Source organism: Gopherus evgoodei, unplaced genomic scaffold, assembly GCF_007399415.2.
Source record: "Gopherus evgoodei ecotype Sinaloan lineage unplaced genomic scaffold, rGopEvg1_v1.p scaffold_37_arrow_ctg1, whole genome shotgun sequence".
Classification (NCBI taxonomy): Eukaryota; Metazoa; Chordata; order Testudines; family Testudinidae; genus Gopherus; species Gopherus evgoodei.
This window is the reverse complement of record NW_022060049.1, coordinates 601782-609295: the sequence shown is the minus strand read 5'-3', so window position 1 is coordinate 609295 and position 7514 is coordinate 601782.

Here is a 7514-nt window from a genome sequence, read left to right as displayed (position 1 = left end):
ATTGTCTTTAAACCCCTCACCTGGGGTGCTTTATTGGGTAACATGGCTATGAAAATCATTGCAAGATACACATGTCGGGGATTGTTGAAACATGTTTTGAGCAAGGTTAGGCATGCCCAAGAATTTAAATTTATTTTTTACAAAATTCATCACCATCCAGTCATTTTGCACTAAGTCGTTAGAATACAATTTTAAAATCCTATCAAAAGATAAACCCTTGCCACGATGATGTAAGAAAAACATGCAGTGATAGCCGCAGGTGATGGAGCAGGGGTCTTGTAATTGTCTTTTGTGAAACACCATGTCTGTGGCATTTTTGTTTAAAAAATTCATAATGCTTTTAGGAAACAACACACTGTTCGGGGGGTGCCCATATGAGTCAAAAAACTCTCCACGGTTATGCTCCGCCAGATACAAGGGAGCCAGTGTTCACTCGGTTGGTTGTGTGGGTGCGTGTTCACCACCAAACCTAGGGGTCTCTGAGACAGCTTGCCTCCAGGAAGCCAGTCACAAGGGAACACATCTAAGAAATTCTTTTTCATGTAAGGGTCCATTGATAAGACATGTGAAAGCTGCATGGTGTCCATGTTCACATGTAGTCAAACAGAACGTTTCTCTTCTGATTTATCTCTGACGTTGTCAAGAACCGCATACACAATCATATTGACAGTGACCGTTAAAGCCTTCCCAAAACGTATTTCTGCTCTCAGGTTCCCAGTTTTAATCTGGGAATAGTGATCAGGAGACAGATCAAAGGCAAACAAAGTGTAACTTTGTGCAAACTCTTCAAGGTCGATTTAACAGAGCACGATCTTTCCTGTGTTTATCAGCCGTCTGTACCAAATTCATGTATTCTCTCATGCAGTGTCCTGCCTCGAAGTCTGGTTGCAGAGGCTCCGAAGAAGTGAGCTGTAGCTCACGAAAGCTCATGCTGAAATAAATTTGTTAGTCTCAAGGTGCCACAAGTACTCCTGTTCTTTTCTTGGTTGGTATCCGTTCACCATCCACATACAAGGCCACAAAATTAATATCGTAATGTTTAAAATGAAAGGGATTTTTGCATAACTTCCACTAAAGGCATCATTATCCACAAACCCTAGGACAAGCATTTTGGGTAACTGTTCCAAAAACAGGTTCTCCTGGTTATTGACCCTGCTGTCTACAGGGATGCTAAACACTTTCATTCCCCCACGGTCCATGGGGTATTTAGAATTAGCGGTAAGCAGGGCCTCCGCGTGCCCCAGACAGACACCCGGGGCCACCTGTACTTTCTTCACAAAAAGGGACGCTGATACAATGTGCAGTTTAATGGGCAGTGCGGCTGAAGGCTTTAAACAGAAAGCATCTTTACTGTGCGTCAGTTTAATTTTCACATCCATTCCGTTCAACAAACGTTTTTCTTGAAAAAACAGGTCGCTGTGTAGATGGCCCAGCAGCCTCACAAACCCCAGATTCCTGACATCCAATTCTGTTTTTTCATGTTGTCCAGCAGTGTCTTTGTAAAACAGGATGGCGGAAAATTGCATGGCGAGGGTGTCGTCACTGTAATTGAGCACCAAATCTATAAAGGCCCTGTAAGGGGAACAGTTGTTGCTTTGGCTTATGAGGCGGTCTCCCAGCGTGACATCCAACTGACTGAAAACAGAGGCCACGGGGTAATTCACCAGGCCCAATTCGGCGTCCACGGCAAGTTCAGTTCCGTCTCCTTTTACAATCTTGAAACACAGGTACAGCAGCGTGTTGTTTAAATCCATATAATCTATGCCATTCACTGCTATAAAAAAGTCAATGGGGGTAGACGCTGTCACGGCTGACAGAGGCGGCACCTCGATGTAGATGCTTTTCTCAATGCTGGTCTGCATAAGGGCTATTTGAAACAAGTCTAGTTCGGATTTGGTGCACACTTCAGACCCGCAGTGAACAAAAACCATGTTGATTAAAATATCTCTTTTACCAGGCAGAGCGCGTCTCCTCTTTCGCCCAGGCTTCCTCTTGGACTTTTGCTTATGGCTGGCCCTGCACATCAAAGCCCTTCATTTAAAGGGTTTTGGGGGACCTGTGCATTGTGGGTATGACGTATTTCTCTTTCTCTTCCTCCTTTTAATGTACATCAGCCCCGATCCTTCCTGTGAAGCTGTATTCCCCACCTTCTCCAGAATGGCGCGGGAGACATGACCTACCACGTCTTTAGCTATGTTTTGAGCGGTGGTTTTTACGTGGGGTTTAATAATCTCTAGCCCCCTCCTCAAAAGCGGTACAGCTTTTTGAAAGAGGCTATGAAATATTCCATCCACACCAGCCCTGTACATCACCAGGGGAGGGGGGCGGGCCATGATATCCAGGAAGAGTGTATCCAGCCTGGGCTTTGTAATAGTTCCTGTAGGTGGTGGGGTCGCCATAATTTTTTAGGATTGCTATAATAGTGTTTTGCTCTTTAGAAACCTCACTCTCTTCACGGCGCAGATGCAGCTTGACGATCATCTTGCCAAAGTGAAATGAGATGCTTCTGTTCTGATCTGTCTTTATTTCAATGGTGATGGTGTCAGTTGTGGTGTTTACTGACAGGGACGTAATGAGGTTTATAGTAGGTGATGGTAACAAACTCGTTGTTCCTTCTTCAGACAGGGACGCAGCATAACTGAAAAGTCTCCCACAAACTGGTGTTCTACAATATCCGTGTACAGATACAAGGAGTTAAAACCCCCTGTGATGTCTGTCGAGAAGGGGAATTTTTGGACGTTGCGTTTGAGGCCCAAACCCAGAATGTTAGCTAGCTCCCTGCCAGTAGAAAACATAGACTTAAATCTACCGATTTTATGTATAACTTTTCTACTCACAAGTTCGTAGTTCATGACCACCTCAGGTGGTCCGGGATGATGAGCCACAGTGCTGTTCATATGATCCAGTAATTCGGGTATGGTCGAGTAATAACCTTGTTGTAGGATGAAATTCCACGTCGTATCTCCAAAGGTGATTTCGAAAGGGATGTCTTCATTGGTAGTATTCCAGCTGTGTGTATTGTATTTCCACTAATCCCACCTCCCAGGCACCTGGGAGATCCAAGGGCTTGCTTAGCCATATTGTAAAGTTCAAGAGGGTGTTTTGGGGAAAAACTGCAGGGCAAAGTAATGTAAAACCCGCCATCGCTTTTTTTTTCTTCTCTCTCTCTTTGTAGGAGGAATTTTTTTGTTTGTTTGTTTGTGTCTAAATGTCAGAGTTGAGAAGCTTCCATCCAGCTGTTAAACTTATCGGGCCACCCCAACCATTTCACCAGTAGCTGCTTTTTTCTCCCTTTTCCTTTCTCTGCTAGAACTTTTTCAATCCTATAAATCCTGTCTCGTTTGGGGTTTACTTTTTGTAATTCTTCAGGGTAAAAAGATCCAGTAACTGCCTCACCCTCGTAATCTTTTAATTGGTATACAGGTCTCTGGCCCCTGGTTAATGCTTCATCCACTATGAATCTCTCATGGGTAAACGTCTGTTCATAATCTTTTTCAAAAGCACCTCTGGTTTTAGATAGTCTCATGTGGTCACCTTTGCTAAAAGGGGCAACAACTGGTTTTATTTTAAAACCATCTCCATAAACCACTTTCCATACCTTCTGAGAATGTGAAGGGTTAACATCAGCGGGTCTGCTACGTATAGTTCTGTGAAAGCTCTGGTTGAAACTCTTTATAAAGTCTGGTAAGACATCAACATAGCGAAAGGTATTATGGGCTGTAAAATATTTCCACATCCTAGTTTTTAAAGTTCTGTTAAATCGCTCCACTACCTCTGCTTTGACTTCATTATTAGTAACAAAATGGTGAACCCCATGCCTCTTTAACAATCTGTTTAAAGGTTTGTTTAAAAATTCTTTCCCCCGATCAGTTTGCAATTTTTGAGGCACGCAACCTTTGCTGAAAATAGCTTTAAAGGCCTTGGATACCTCACCACTCGTCTTGTCTTTTAAGCCTAAGACCCAGGCATATTTGGACAGAATGTCTATCACTGTTAAGATGGACTTAAAACCGCTGTTGTGTTTGGAGAACCAGTGCATATCTACCAAATCTGCCTGCCATTGCACATCCACATCTGAAACAATGGTCTTGTTTCTTTTAAAATGTATTCGAGCTGGTTTATGTAAAGTGTAAACATCCTGGTCTGAAAGCCAAGCTGTTACCTGTCTTCTATTTAAAGTTTTATTATGCTTTCTGGCCATTTGAAAAAGAGGATTTCCCCCCCGCCAAAGCTCCCAACTTTCCTGGGGGTGTAATATATTTTCTTTAACAGAGCCGTCTGTGTAGACATGACTGTTACTGGTAATGTCTTTTACTACCACAAGTATGAAAGGGGATACATTCATATTGACACATTTAAATAAGTTTTATTAATCGCCTGGTTTAACATGACCTTTTACAGCCGCCTGTAAAAATGGACGCCATAACCCCTACCATAAGGGAGTCTGAGCTGGTTCATTCTTCCATTTTGTCCTTTTCTTCTTGAGATCTGTGTCTCAGACATGAGCAAAAACAGCTGACGCACAATATATTTACTCCCATAGGGCTACCGATGTGTAAGTTCTCAAAGGCCTCTAGAAAGGCATCGTCGAGCTGTTGAGAGATTTTCAGAAAAGAAACCGTGTAAGCACCCCACTGCTTGTTTTTAATTTACACAAGCCCCGGTTCCTAACCCATTACACCCTCTCCTCAGCTGTTGCTTCTTAATCATTAATTTACCTGTGCAACATCTTTTCCATTCTCCTTGTCTGCTGGTGACTCCCCTGAGCTGCAACTGCCTTGCACCTCTAAGGGGGTGGACAAAGAGAGGCCATCACGTTCATCAGAGTGTATCATAAGGGTTTCAGGGTCAGGTTCTGGCGTATCCATCAACGGCTGGGTCAAAGGGTCCTCCTTGGAACTGTCACTGATGTAGTGCTTTCTCCACCCAAGTCCAAAGGTGCTGAGGGGCTAAAACAAGTCCGAAGTTCTCGCAGGGGTGGTGAAGGAGTCCATGTTTCCTCTCAGTAGCCTTTCCATGATTTCTAAAACATGTGTCCTTGGTAAGAGATGGTCTCCTCTGTCTGGCGCTGGGACTTATAGGGTAATGATGCTGCACTCTGATTGGCAGAAGGCCTTGGGAGGAGTTCTTAGAGGGGTCACACGACCCACTCCGGATGGGTCATCTTGCCCCGGAACTCACCCTGATTGGTCAATATCTCCTCTCAGGGTGGTCCTGTCGGGGCAAAACCCATCCTGATTGGTAGAGGGCTGTGGGGGGAGTTCTTAGAGGGATCACATGACACATCTTGCTTCTGGTCATGTGGCCATCTTGACCCTGGAAGTAATACCCCCATAGGGTAGGACTTCTGGTGACAGATGGAGAGCGATCAAGGGGCAGGGCTTAAGGGGTCAAGGGGCGAGGTTAGGGTTTGATTGATGGTGGGGCCCTTATACTACTATCATTGGATTTACAGTCACAACGGAAATTGGGAGTTTCTGAACTCCCTTCCTTTATTCCCATTTTTTAAAAATAAGACATGCTTATTGTCATTTCGCCTCTGCACAACATAGGCTCCAGCCCCAGGGAGTATGGCCCATGAAGAGGGGGTGGGGGTGGGAAAGGAGAAAGGCACTAAGAGTTTTGATTGTATTAAACAATAACATTTTGGGTCCTGTTTCCATGGATATGAGCATAGGGCACTGGCACTGAATATCGGCACTATTGTCCACAGGTGGTGGTGGTGTTAGCTGCTCTCTCACTCCTGAGGGTATCAAAGACACAAGAAAGCAAGGCTGTTGCTGGCAACTTGAAGCTGCCCAGGCCCACATGCCACTAGCCTGTTAACTGCAATGGAGCCAGCTGAATTCATGTCTGAGTGGCATGGGATAGAATCCTACTATGGGGTAGGAAATAAGGCTGCCATCCCATGCAACCTTCAGGAGAAGACTGCAAGAGGATTGCAGAGTACCTCAATGGATGTTTCATTGAACTCTCTCAGGTGGATGCAAAGAATATCCCTAAGTATATAACAAACTGCTCCATCTCCCTGCCTAACCCTATAGAAGAATGAACTGCACATGCCAACTACTCCTCTGTCTGTTGCACTGCCACCGCTTTCGTATAAATAAAACAATGAAAAGTCGATACCTATGTCTTCTTAATGTGGGGGCTGGACTGGGTGCCACCTTTACATTTAAACACTGCAAGAGAACATGCATACGCACACGTACCCAAGGTGGTTCTCCCCTCACAGGGCTTGTCCATGTCCAGTTGGAGGGACTGGCTAGACTGCAGTGGAGTCTTGAACAGGTTTTGGCTCATGGCATAGCTGGACCACCAGCTGCCATGTCTCCCCTGCTCACAGGAATGGTTTCTGTTTTGGTGTCCTTGGAGGTATCCACTATGGCCTGTGGGGTGCTGGAGAGATCTCTGCCAAGTACAGCATGCAGCTTGTAGTAAAACTGGTAGCTCTGGGGATCAGCGCCAGATTGATTGTTGGCCTCCCTGGCCATGGTATGCCTACTGCTGTTCTTCCACTTTCATGTGGCACTGCTGCTGATCCTTGTCATATGCAGTCACCTGCATCCTCTGTGCAATCTGGTCACAGATGGCCACATTTCTACAGCTATTCTGTAGTTCTACCCGCACAGCTTCTGCTCCTCAGAAGGCCAGGTGATCCCGTTTCCTGCAGGCAGAAATGTGTCTAGTGCCTGGAGCCGGCCTGGTCCATTGGAGAGTGGTGCCAGGCATGCACACCATGCTGGGCATCAAGGCATTTCAAAAACACGCAGGAGGCTTTAAAGTTGGGGACAGGGTTGTCAGTCTCCATGATCCAGGTAGTGGAGTTTGCAATTGTGACCAAAGCAGTCACTGTCACTGGGAATGGGGCATTGTGGGCCAGCTGCTGGAGGACTGTTGGGGGTTGACATAGGCTAGGCAGTGTCTAGATTTGCAAAGCATCACATGTTGATCATGGCTCATGGTGGTTCAGGGAGGTGGTTTTACTGTATGGCTGCAGACACATACACAAATAGGATGAACAAGGTGCTTACAATGACCTAACAGTGTAGTGTAGTCCACGCTTCAGACTGAGGGTAAAGACAAAGTACCCTATCTGCATGTGCCTGGGGCAGTGAATCAGGTACTACCTCTTCCCCAGGAGTTGGAGGAGCACTGTGCACTGGTTACCCCGCATTGCCCATAGTTGTTTGCTTGCCTACTGTCTGGCCTCTGGCAGGCTGGCCATATTCCGAAGCCGAACACACATGTGGTCCGTGAGATGTAAATCCTGTGGACGAGGCATTTAGTGCCTCCTGGAGGGACCAGCTGGAAAACCTTCCATGCAGATACTGCCAACAGGTCCAGAAACCAGGTTAGCAAGAAACCCCAGCCTGCGCGTGGACCAGGAGGAGATTAGGGAGCCAGGGGGCATGTGCAGTGCAGGTCTTATGGGGCCTCCAGTGGCAAAAAGGGCCGTAAGGACAGAAACAAAAGGCACAGGTCTTAAGCCACACCTTCGCATTTAGCTGGGA